Source organism: Phyllostomus discolor, chromosome 4 (assembly GCF_004126475.2).
Source record: "Phyllostomus discolor isolate MPI-MPIP mPhyDis1 chromosome 4, mPhyDis1.pri.v3, whole genome shotgun sequence".
NCBI lineage: Eukaryota > Metazoa > Chordata > Mammalia > Chiroptera > Phyllostomidae > Phyllostomus > Phyllostomus discolor.
The window spans coordinates 181330406-181344389 of record NC_040906.2 but is presented as its reverse complement, the minus strand read 5'-3'; the positions used below and the strand labels follow the sequence as shown (position 1 = coordinate 181344389).

Genomic DNA, 13984 nt, shown 5'->3' with positions numbered 1-13984 from the left:
GAAAGAATGAAATTGAACTGTTATTGACTGGGAGATGTCACAAGATGCACTCCTAGCATTGTGCTTCTGTGAGAACACATTTTCCAGCACTCACGGGTCACTCAGCACCGTTTTCATTCCGACAACTTAGTCTGAAAAGGATTTCAACTGCGAGTTCTGTTTTCGCTTTTCAGGTATAAAACATATCTCTCTGCTTTCATTTTAGAGTGTTGTTTTAAATTAGACTCTTAGAAATTTCAAAAGCAAGTGTTTGGCCTTGGCCTAGAAGGTACTTCTATTTTTAAAAGATAGGTTGTTAGTGACAGTAACTGCACTGACACATTTTTATTTAGTACTTAACCTTATTAAACGCTAGGCAAGGTACAGCAGGTAGAATAAGGTCCTAAATTGAATTTGGGGGAAGACATATAATATTTAAAAAGCATATTAATAAGTATATCATGAGAATCAAATTTATGAAATGTCCATTCTACTTTTAAATTTTGACCTACTAGAATACTTAAGAATAGAGAATCTTAACTACAGTTGGGTTGCTTGGTAATTTAACGTTCCTGAAAATCACATAGGAATAAATTTTTATAGAAACTTTGTTAAAACCTATTTACCTTTGGGTAGTAATCATGTAATGTAAAATATAATTTACCTCTATTGGGGATGAAAGATAAAGTCAATGTCAAATGTCTCAGATGAAAAAGACACTAGAATAACAAATAGGAGACTAATTTGTTCAATTTAGAAGTGAATCATCACTGTCTTTTCTCACATGAAATAGTAATGCAATAAACTTTTAAAAATCTTCTGGTATAGTTTTTAGTTTAAATTTGTATGTTTAAGATTTATTACATTTGTCAGAGTGGATGCTGGCAAAGAGTATGTTAATATAATATTTACTATTAAAATTAGAGTATTTTTTCTTGGTATATATTTCTGTGCCATTTTGCTTTTCTCACTGACCAAGTCATAATAATTTTGTGTTAATGTTTTTTTCGTATATGTGTTTATGTGTAGGACATAATTCTGGCTATGTCTCAGTTAAGACATTGAACTGATCCCAAAAATTGTTTTGTTATCATTGTCGATTAACTTTGGAGAAGCTGAATGTTTTGTCCTGAGTGGTTATATTTTATTCCTAGTTGTTTCCTGATGATATTGATAACCCAAGTGAACTTAAGTAGCAGAAAACATAACACCCATGATAATTTAATAGGATATAAAACATTATTTGAAGTCTTTATTAGATTATGTATTTACATAAGAAATATGTTATTTACTACCTTATTAATTTCAAGAATGATTTGAGATGGTCTATGAGAACATACAACTTTCAATAGAAGAATATTAAGCACCTTGGGGAGAAAAAGGGATACTAAAGGGAAAAATTAGATATCTTTTGAGAGCAGGCAAATATTCTATTGTCATAGACTCTGGTGTTACTAGAGGAGACCATATATTTGGTTTTGAGTTTATTAGTAGTAAAAGCAAAATCTTCATCAGTCGATAACTGTGATGTTCATCATTGTTTATAATCAAGAGTTAATGTTTATCCATCACTATAGCATTCTAAAAACTGGGCTCAGTATCTGACACAGGATTTTGTATTTATCAGTGAAATGGCCATCCGAAGTGATAATTCGTTATATTTTCCATATGAAGAAAAGCATCTCAGAGAATTTAAGTGTTTTGTCCAAGGTCACCCAATTATTAAACAGTTGAGCTGGGATGTGAATCTAAACACTTCTGACTCCAAAATCAATACTCCTATCCACAGGAGTCACAATTTTTATAAGATAAAGTAAATCAGTTGTTTCAGGAAAATATACCTTTTTTCAATTCTAAGGATAAGAAAAAATATTTTCTGAGGGACTCAGGCCCACTTCAAGAATAAAATGGAAATGTCCAGAGAAATGTCTGTAATGCACATCCTTCTGGCAATCCTTATGAATACTTCTTTGCTCTTTGTTGCTACCGCACTGTTTTGTCCTGAGGCTATGAGGACATTGATTTTTCTAAGCGCTGTGTCTCCTATGAACAGTTAATATTTAAGTCAATTGGAAGATGTGATGGTTAGAACTTTAGTAACTTTGTCCTTATCAAGACCTGGAAAAATACATCAAGATCTGGAAAAAATGCTCTTATAACTGAAAGCTTAGTCTAGAAATTCTTCTGCCATAGACAATTTGTTAAATATCCAATGTTACTTTAAGTAGTCTAAAATGTTTTTCTTATCTGTTTTACTCTTCTATCAACTTTTACCTGCCTATTGAACTACAATTCTTCTAATATATAAACTTTTATCAAGACAGTAGTTTAGGCTTTACTTGCATTAATTTTTAGTAAAAGTTTAAATACTCATTTATATTACCATATGAATTTATAATAAACTTTATTACTGATTTAACTAAGGGAGTGACTTTTGCAAGTTTGTCTTAGTGAAGGCAGTGTTAGAAATTTAAAAAATCATCTCATTATCACTATGAAAATATCAGTTATTTGACCTTCCTATCTTTGTGTGTATTTCAGATCTGTGTTTTATTACTTTATGTATGTAAATATTTTAAAAAATAAGTTTCACATCTAGTGCCCATGAGGTTAGTTTAATTTTTCTATTCCATTTCTATTATAGTTTTAAATGTTGAAACAAGTGTAGAAAGAAAACAATATCACCTAAAAGTTCTATTCTACAGAAAAAATTACCGTTAACTTTCTATGTGTATGTGTATAAAGATGAAAAAGATAGAGAAAGTGTTAATGGTTAGATAAAATACTTTGTGAAATGTTTTCATATGTACTAGTTATTAACAATAATTATTTAATCAATTTTTATATAATAATAAAATAGGATACTTAATAATAAAAAATAGGTATAACTGAAATAATGACTGTCAGCTAGGTAAAAGTTTCCCACTGCAAATATTTCTTAATTTTCTTTTTATTTCTTTGGTTCTTTCCTCCCTTCAAATTTGTTTAATGCAATGTACCAAAAAGTCCTGGAGAGAACTTTCTAAACATAACCTTGCACATGTAGAATTGATAAGATATATAAATATAGTCTGGCACAAATAACATGTGTTTTCTATTACAAAGTCTTTTATTACAAAATCATAAGCATGTAATTCTGTAACATAATAATATCACACCCAACCACACCATATGACATTTTAGGTGAAGTGTTCAAATTAAAACTATGAATTATTACACCCATATTATTACCCTACCAACCATGCTCAAGCAGGCATTACTTCTGCCAGACTATATATACATATATATCCACACAAACCTGTGCAGAATTGCATCTGTGAGATTTTTATGGAGTGTTATGTTCTTTATAATGTGAGAAAATTAGTCAATAAAGTCAGGTATATTTTAAATATTGCATGAGTTAAGAAAATCAATTATTCAAGGAACATGTATAAAGGACATACGGACAAAGCCAAAGGGGGTAGGCTCAAGGGTGGGTGGCAGGCAGGGATGGGTCGTGGGGTGGTGGAGGGATGAAAATGGAGACAAATGTACTTGAACAACAATAAGAAAAGAAATAAAGAATAATTAATTAAAAGATTAAAAAATTAAAATAGTAATTATAGGGGGTAAAAATGACTATATTTTGAAATTCATTTGTTATTTTAGTTGGTTACTCTTGATGTTTTCCTATCTATTACTTCTTATTAATTGGGAGCAAGCCAAAATACTTACAGTGGTATTAATGATGTATTACAACTGTATCATTTTACTTTGTGATGTTATTTATACAAGTATAACATTTATCTTCCATTTTGTAGCCATAATGCTTACTTTCTCTCATCCTAGTTCTACATTTAAGTTTCCTATAATTAGTATCTTATAAGGATTTATCTAACACTGTATATTCTTTATTCGATATATTCCCTCTCACTGAATTTTTTCCAGTAGATTATTAAAAGAATGTAACATGTTCATGATATTTTAAGTGTATTAAACATATAAACAAATATATCAGATAACATTTTCTCTTACTTTTAGACTTTCATATTTATCCATGTTGAACCATATCAATCAAATATTAAGTTCATGGCTTGAAAAATATCCCACTCTGACTTGTCATTTGATATCATCTTTCTATAGATGATCATTAAATTACTTCCAGTTTTTTGAAAATATAAATAATGCTGTTATGAACACTATTTGTATATGTATTTATATGTGTCTTCTTGTAAACATATACAAATTTTTCCTGTGGTATGTGGCTAAAATTAGATTAGTAGGGTGATATGGTATATCCATATTCACTTTTATCAGAAATTATGAAATTATATTCTGAAGTCTCATATTTATTAATATCCTCATCATCAATTAGTAGAGTCCCAGTGTCTGCATTTCTTCACTAGTATTTGATATTGTCCAACTTTCTCTTTTGACAGCCTGAGTGCAAACCGAAATTTTGGTTTTTCATTTACGTTTATTTTATTTATTTATGTTTTTATTTGAAGATTGAACATCTATCTCGTTTAGTCATTGGTTGTTTCAGTTTCCTTCTAAGTGAACTTTAGCTATGTGGTTTTCACCTTTTTTTGTTTTGTACTCCCTTCTGTAAACTTTATTCTTTATAATTAGATCATTTTCATTACTGAAATGTATTTAAAAATATGGAAAACACTTGATTGTCTCCCTATTTTCTTCAGCTAATTTTATTTTTATGTACCAATATATTGTCTGCCTTTTGACAAATTTTCTTTTCCTCTGGCCTTCCTCTCCCTTTTAGTAATTTGTTAAATATTTTTAGTCTTCCACAATCCCCAACTATATTTTTAATTCATGCTTTTTAAAGCAGTACTTATTCTATACAGTTGAACAAACCAGTTCATTGTAGCTAGTGATTGGAATGCAAAAATTAACTTAAGACCCAGTTCTGTATTTAAGAACTTTTTAAAGATGGAGATATTAATTTTGTATTAGCGTTGTCAAAGCAGACTTACACTTTTTTTAATCGAAAGTCTGAAGTGTTGCAGAATTCTACTTTTACCAGGAAAACTTGATATCCTGGTCATACAATTTTATAGTAATGTCATATACAAAATCCCATTAAAGAAAAAGCATTAGTAATAATATATAACCAGTGGGTGAAGAGTTTCTCTTCTGGAGAAAGCAACTGAGAGAGAAACATAGGGCCATGACTGTGATAACTAAAATTATAGGATCACACTTCATGTAAGAACTGTAACTGACTTTCTCCATGGTGAGGGTTGCATCTCCCAGTTTGAACAATCATCTCAGTGTGTTGCTTCTTTTTCTGATTCATCATCAGTGCTCCTTTGCAAATACTTTTATTTACACATGGATGTTTATACAGGTATGTAAGAGTTGCCATAAAATAGCTTCAGCGATGGCTGTTACTGGGATAAGAATAACTAGAGTTGATTATGGGGTGTCCCCCAGACTATGATGATGCATGGGCAATTTGTGTGTGTGATGGGAGTGAGCTGTAAGGGAATGTGACGGTGGAGACAGGAAAAGGAGAAAAGGGTTTTTAGCCTGTTCCAGAATTAAACTGAGGGCATTGGAGAATTTGGACATGAGAATAAATTAATTTTATTTCCACAAATCTGTAACTCTATAATTTAGTATTTCCTTGTGAATAAAGGCCACAACCTCTGATAGTATTGGCAAGTTGATGATTTTATTTCTAACAGTCATGACAGATATTTTCATATCACATTGCAGATATTGTAAATACCTTGAAATAACATGTATGCATCATTATTTTAAGCTTACAGTAGTTATTAGACCTGCCTCTTTTTATTGTGCTACTGAATTAATACATCTTGCTTTGCCTGGGTAGCTTCATTTGTTACAGCATCATGCCAGTACACCAAGGTTGCAGGTTCGATCCCTGTTTAGGGCACACACAAGAATCAACAAATGAATGCATAAATAAGTGGTCAACGTCTCTCTCTCTCTCTCAAAATCAATGAATAAAAATTGAAATTAACACATCTAATATTATATCCCATATTTAAAAGAAAATTTATAGCTATTCATTCTAACAGGATTCACTGCTCTCTGTATTTTATGCATTTGTAACCTTATCCTCATAAAAGAACCTAGATTCCAGTAGGCTGCTAAAGAAAGAGAGCCTCGGCATAAAATATTACAGGAACCTTTTCTGTAAGAGGTACGCTAATTCAGCTAGCTCTTAACCTTCTTTTCTAAATATGGTGATACCTTTCCATTTTTCTCTGCCATCATGTATGAAGTTCTCAGGGAAGTTGAGAAATATTTTTTCTACTGATGAGCTGTTAAATCATGTTGTCATCTTTTTATGAAGTAATTGTACCATATGTAATGGCGGGAAAACTGGTAATTTATTTATGTCTGTTCCACCCTACAGACAATCAAAACATCACAGCAAAGAAAAGGCAGAATGAAAATTCCATTTACAAAAATTTCTTGCAAGAAAAAAGATGTTATTTTTATAAAGATGAGATAGAAACGTTACAACTTCTATTCCTGAATAGTCTTAGGTTTTATTTTGATGGTTTGAAATAATTCTAAGAACAATTGATACAATGATAAACAGATGATACCTAAAAATGTACAAATCATATAGATTAGAAAACAGAAAAGCCTGTGAGTGTTGATGTAGACATTATGTGTCTTTTTTTGAACTCCTGATCACTATCTCTGAGAAGCAAACTGTGCAGATTTTGTCAATATTTGCAGCTTCCTGCAATTTGTTTCACTGCTCAAGTTTCATTAATAGAACTCGCCCAGATAGAGTTCACTGGAGTCTGCTCCTTCTTTTATCGATTGAACACATTAAAAGGTATTTGACTCATTCTTGAACTGAAATGCAGCCTTCACCCAGGATTTGACAATTATTTCCTAATATAATTGGATCTATCGCTTTTATCTCAGGCTCTTTCCATGTATGTGAGTGTTTATGACGGTTTTAGTGAGTGGATTAGCTGTGCCCACCCTTTGGCTTTTCCCACCGAGTACAGCCTTGGTGAAACTCGGAAGTATCTAGCCTAAAGTCTTTCCTCTCTCTTACAAACACACCCACACACATAGAGAAGAAAACAATATGAAACAGTAGAAAAATGGGTAGATTCAATTCATTGGTAGTTGTAATATATATCACACATTTTTATTTATACTTATGAAATTTATGTTTTGAATAATATCAAAAATTATTTAATTTGCTGTCAAACATCAAAGTCTTCTATTACTACATAATAGATAAACATTAAACCTAATATCTATATTAGGTTATATAATAGTGCATTGGCACTTACTGTTATTTAAATATCATCTCCATTTCCTTTTTGTAGTGCTGATGTGAACCTTGTGAGCTTTACAATGTTTGGAAGTTAATGGTCTGTTATATGACTGTAATAGTTCTTAGTGAAAGAATATTAGATTATATTATGCAGTTTGAAATGTAACTTTATCTCATAATCATAAATAATGACAGCGTCAGTTGAAATTACAGACATTTGTTTTTTCTTTTCTGCCGATGCTGTATTTAGTGTGAAGGATTTTCATTTTTTAAAATCTTGTTTAACATATTTATTTGCCCTTCATCACACCCTGGATTGGGGGAAAATAATAGAATGAAATGAGCATACTTCTAAAGGGTACAGTGTTCTTTGTGGAAATCGGAATCTGAAAATTATTATATTAAAGTTGGTAAACTCCAAAGCATCATGTTCTGCCAGGACCCATATATGCCCTTGTCAGGTTTTGCGTGAGTTTTATTCCTTAATTTTATAAGAGGTAAATTTGTATGGAAGCTAGTGTAACTGACAGGAGGGAAGTAGAAGCAATTGGCTTGCACTAACCAAGTTTGAATGGTTGTTAATGTGAGTGACTTTCAGGCGGTGAATGTCAGAGAACAGTAGATTACTTTCTTTACCTCGGGCATTTTAAGCCATCTCCTGTGGTAGACTGACATAATTTCTCTCCCTCTCCCTTGCAACTGGGAAGCAAAATAATTGGAGTCTGGTAATTTTGGCCTATGGCTGATGAAGATAAATCATAATGAACAGTGGAATACACACTGACAATTCACATAGGGCTACCAGAACGTGAACTTTCAGTAATGTATTAATCAAATATTGTTTCTTTCTGATTTATATTCAAGCAAGCCCTGGAACTGTTAATTATGAATGCAACCATCATTTCTTACTTTTGACATAATTTCACAGGATAAACAAATTGTTTCAAGATGTAAACTATTGTGTCCTTTCAACATGGGCTAGAATCTTATATTTTCCATTATTTCCATTATATATGATTTTAAGCCATAACATTGCATATTTAACAAGTACTATTTGAGGCTTGAAAATAATGGAGGTGGAAGGGAGTTCAAGACCATCTGTCTAGCCCCTCTCCTTAAGGCTCTTGAATATGTAAACCATCTCGAACAGATGGAGGTATAGTCACCTGCAAGTTTATAGAAATATAGGTTCTAAAGCTTCTTTCAGGAACTCATTTTTGAATTTGATCGCTCTGATTGTTAAGGGACTCTTATATTCAAAGTATTTAAATTTAAATTCATCTTCTAAGGTCATTTTCTAAGCTTTTGAAGACAATCACTTCAGTGTTTCCCTTGGTCAATATAAATTTGTTAAACTGTGTACTTATTTACTTAATACCATGTAGTAATTATTTTTAATGCACTGGTCACTGTACTCTGTTCATTTACATCATAGCATTCATTTCAACAATCTGATGAGCTTAGATAGTGTCTCCATGTAGACTTAGGAAAGCGAAGTTCAGGAAGGGTAAGTAGTGTGGACAAAGGTACATGTCTAATGAAATGTTGACTGGTAACGTACCTTAAAAGTTTTCTGATTGAACTCTTTTCCACTGAACTGTATCTTTTGTGATAGATTCTGAACTCTTTGTTTCCTTTCTGAGTTACATTTCCGTGACTTGTGGTTGCTGCATTTTGTCCCTGACTCCTTTCCTTAGCTAATGTGGTTGGTTATTCAGTGTTTCTCAACCATAAGAATTGTATGTAAAAAAAGCTTTAGTATGCTCTGCAAAAATACAGCGGTTAGAATTGGGCCTCACTGGTAGTTTCTTACACTGGGAAAGTAAAACAGAGGTGTCATGTTCCTTGGTGTTTCTGTGTATAGTCAGTGGAAACAGACCAGGCCTTTCATTCCATTCATTGAATTAACAATATGAAAAATTGAATCTTAAAACATCGCATACGTCTTTGGAGGTAGCCTCCATACTCAATTATTTGTATAGATAAAACCACAAACTTAGGTTTTCAGAATTTCTTCATTCTGTAGTAGTCTCCACTTCTTTTTTGTGAAAGTTATTTTTGTTCTGTACCGAAATTCACAACCCTTCAGAACTAAGAGAGGCATTTCAGTAGTTTCTGTTGATACCCAAACCTAATTTTGATCTCACTGATGACCTCTTACTTTTTTCAGAAATTAAAAGGAATGTTATTAGTAAAACAAGGACAGGGCATGTGGCCCCCAAAATTATATTCATGGAACTTACTCCTTTGAAATGATTACTTATTACTTTGGAGGGGAGACTTTTGCCAACTGTTACATTTTCCAGGTACATGTAGTAAAGAAGGATAGAATTGCATATTTCTAATTGAATGAAATAGAATTTATCAGATTTCCAGTTTAAGTGGGGAGAAAGAAAATATCTATACTAATGACTCTTTACTAAAGGTCTGGTGAGAGAAAAGAGAAATCTGAATGGCCGCTGTGCAAATGTTTTGAATTACTTCGAGAGTCGAGTATTTGAGAGCACTAGAGCCATGTATGGACTTAGAGCTAAAGAATAGTGAGTGGGAAATAGACACCGGGAAGTTTATGTAGACCTGTGTAATTTAACTCTTGGTGATTCATTTTACAATGTCTGTGTGGTGTGGAGAATGCCCTCAGACTCTCCTCCGTGGCTGTGTTCCCCTGCCGTTAAGTGTGTGCCTTGTTCGCTTTCCAGGGGGAGCACAGCGCGGGCACACAGCACTAGACAGAGCGGTCATTCATTTAAGAAAATTGTCATTATTTTTATCACGGATTCTTTAAAAATTATTTTTTTGAGTATTTACAATTAATGAAAGATAAAATTAAATATTCAAATTACTGTTGAATGTTTTTGACCATTCACAAGTACAATAGTAAGTATGTAGGTCACTGATGTTATAGGAATATCATTTTTGTTGTGCTTTTCATTTTTAGTCAAATGTGTTATACTTCATATTTTTACTTTATATATATATATACCTAATACAATATGTATCAATGAATTAAGAAATTAATTTATATGCTTTAAGAAATACGATAATCCTGACAAATCTTGAAGTACTTTTCCCATTTAAAAAGAAAAAGTGATAGAAGGTATTGAAAGGATACAATAACATTCAAGAGATTTAGAGAGACTAGAAAAATCAATAGTTTATGCTTAGACATGAAAGTGTAAGAATTCTCCATTGGGGTCTAGAGTAACATTCTGTAATCACACACTCAATACCTCTGCAGAAAAACCGGGGGGGGAATAAAAAATCCTAAACCACTCTGTAGGTTAGAATTTGGATAAATGATTATAAGTCTATATTTCATTAAAATTTTCACAATAACAGGATTAGGTACTATTACCCCCATTTTATTCATTCATTCATTCATTCATTCACTCATTTATTTCTATTGTCCCCACTTTAAAAGCACAGTAACTTGAAACAAAGAGGAGTTAGGTGACTTCTTTTGAGCCAGAGGCAGGCTGGCTCCACAACCCGTATTTTTAGCAATGCTGCCATGCTGCCCCTTTGGCATACAGTCACACATGCGTACATGTGTGCCAACAGAGACACTACATTTAGCAAGCAACTCATTAAGGACGATTTAGAAGTGGGTTCTGAAAATTCTAGAAATTTATGTGATTGTTTTAAATGGAGTCTGTATTATAATAACATGTTGCATTTAATTTTGTTAGTGTATATTAACTATTTCTATATTATTTCTATGTTAATAATTGCTATTGAAACTTGTATATACCTTATATTTAGCCTGGCTTTCTGGAAATTCCACATTTGGTATTTTTATATTAGATACAATGTGTAAAGTATTAGCTTATACTAGGAATTGCAATTTTGTGATACATTAGAGGAAAATATGTAGATGACCAAACACAAAACACTCATAGAAATCAAGAAAAGAAGACATAATCAAACTTGCACAGTTTAAGACTTTATGATAATTGCTACATAGGCATTGAACTTAAAGTTCTTCAACTTGGTGTTCCCATCAAGAAAGACTGACAGTTGAATTATGCTTACTGATGTCCAGCTCAGCACTTAAGAATACTGTGTAACATTTATGTTGTCTGTAGTAACATGTTACTGGTTTTGCACTTTTTAACTCATCCAAACTTTTGTGATCCTTTGGAGAAATGACTAATACAGCATCTGGTACAGGAAATGTAAGGGTTGAGCCTGAAACATCATATAACACCAGAAACTAAGGAAGCTATCAAAGGTTACTAGTGCTATGCCACAATGATGGAAGAGCCAGTTCCCATTTGCCAAAATTGGGATATTTTGAAGAAAAAAAAAGAAAAGTGGGAAGGAAGGTAAAGAATAAACTGTTTCAGATTGAATCAAAAGAAATATGTTAAAATTTATAAGTTGATAATAATACTTAAAAATTGATATCATTTATAATTTTCATTTTATGCTAGGAAGTCAATAATAATACTCTGAAAAATTATAAATATAAGAAAAACATCAAACATCTAGCCTGTCTTTCCTATAAACTCAATGTAACTAACTCAAGTCTCTCTTTATAGAATTATTCCAAAGAATAAATAAATAATAAATAATAAAATTATATTTTCACTTTATAAAACTCAAAGATTGGATTTAGTTGATGATCATTAATGGCTATTAATAATACTAAAAGAGAGATCATTGAATATTCTTTGTTTCTGATAGACATATATCAAACCTATGAAATATTCATGCTAAAAAATTCAAGCCTGAATCTAAACTGAGCTTCTGTAAATAACTATGAGTTGCCAGATGTGTACGTTTTACTAAGCATATACAGGGATAAAACTCTGAAGTTTAGAAAACTGCATAGGATAAGTGACCTACTTCCTTTAAATGCAACATGACAGACAGAAAGTGCATAGATTATAAAGGACTTAAAAGACATATCAACCAAATGTAATGTATAAACATTGCTTACATTCATATTTGAACAAATAAATAAAGTAAAATAAAATAATTATTGAATATGTGAGGGTTTGTTAAATTATTCTATATTTAGTATTTTTCATATTAAACTAAAATGAAATATAACTTTGTGGGTGTAATTCTATTGTGATCTTGTATGGCATCCCAAGTAACATTATGAGTGTCTATACTGAGTATTTTTGAAATCGTCTCTAATCACATTTTTATTTTCACTTTGAAGTAATTCCTTAGGGGAATCATTTTTTTTTTCCAAATCTCCATTTAGTTTTAATTATCTGTAACACATTGTGGTCAGAAAATGAGGTAGTACAATTTATGCCTCTTCAGAAATCAGAACTTTTCTTCATTAAACAAGTAAATGATAATTTTTAAACAGACATGTGGACTCTTGAATGTAGGCATTCACTTAAAATGTAGCATTTTACCATAATTCAGATTTTCTCTTCATTACTTTATAGATCAGATATATCATTTTTGGTTACAGTGATCTTTTGGAGATAGTAATGATAGAATTATCAATAAAAGTGAATTTTGTTTTTCTCTAACATTCTAGCAAACTTTCTAACAACTTTCTAGCAAAAGCTGTTGATATTCTGATATTTTAGTCTTCAATACATAAATATCACTCAGTTAACAATCACTAAGAATTGAAATGTCTCTTATCAAAGTACAGTATCTTAATTATTACTGATTTTGATTATCATTAACAAATAATAAGAGTAGTAGTAATAATAAAAGATGTGACATGCAAATGAGATCACTAAATTATATAGAAAGTTATGACCCATGTGTTAAGTCTTAGCCAGCGACCCTGACTGCTTTCCTTCTCTTATAGAATCTTCTAAATCATACTGATAGTCTGCTCCAGTCATAAATCACATCTTTGCTAAATTATACATGCTTCCAAATTCCTAATCTTCCATCATCATTATTGATAAATTTATGGAGTTTCACTTTTTTCTCAAGACCATAGATAGTGAAGCTTATTTTGATAAATGGAGGTCCTAACTACACCTTTCCACTGGTTGTCATAAGCCCTTTGTAGCTATTTTAATATTTCAGAGGAAATGGCCATTTTTTCCATGGGTATGTTCATTGAATAAATTTCCATCAAATGAAATGATTAATAAGGCCTTGCTGAATTTCATATTTTTCATTTAGTGGGCATTGTATCTAAAATGTTGTCATTGTCTGTCAGAATAGCAATGCAATGCCTTTATCTAAATTCTTTCTAAAGTGACTGATTCTTAAAGAGGAGAATAATGTATTTACTTTTAATCATTGTACCTTGAAAGATGGATTTCAGTCTGTTGAACTGTTGTGAAAAATGTAATGCTAATTGTAATTTGAATGGTCTAGTCACCTGATAATACAGGTTCACATTCAAGTAATTTAAAGCAAATTCTAGAGCACACATTTTGTTTCTTGTGCTAGCAAATACATAATACACAGTAATAGAAACTCACGTGCTAGGGAAAGATGAACATGATTAAGTAGACTTAATTATTTTTTTCTACTGTATATTTATAGCTTTCTCAACTGCGTCCTGGTGGCTGCAGCACCCTGCGCTATATACCTTACTGGGTAAAGTGTCTCTTGTTGCCACGCACTCTTCACCGTCTTGCCATTTTCCACCTTTCCCATTTCAACTCATGGACATTCTGGTTCTCTCATGTCTAATCATCTTTGGATTTTGATTACACATACAATACACACCAGTTATTTATATTTTTGGTTTTGCTAATCAACTAATTACTTCACATATTTTAGTTTTCTTCC

At 31.6% G+C, this 13984-nt stretch overlaps 1 protein-coding gene across 8 annotated transcripts in view; it reads left to right on the top strand.

The window, feature by feature from the left end:
- PTPRK (protein tyrosine phosphatase receptor type K) overlaps positions 1 to 13984 on the top strand; it is a 490478-nt gene that overhangs the window by 316863 nt on the left and 159631 nt on the right. The window lies entirely within an intron of this gene.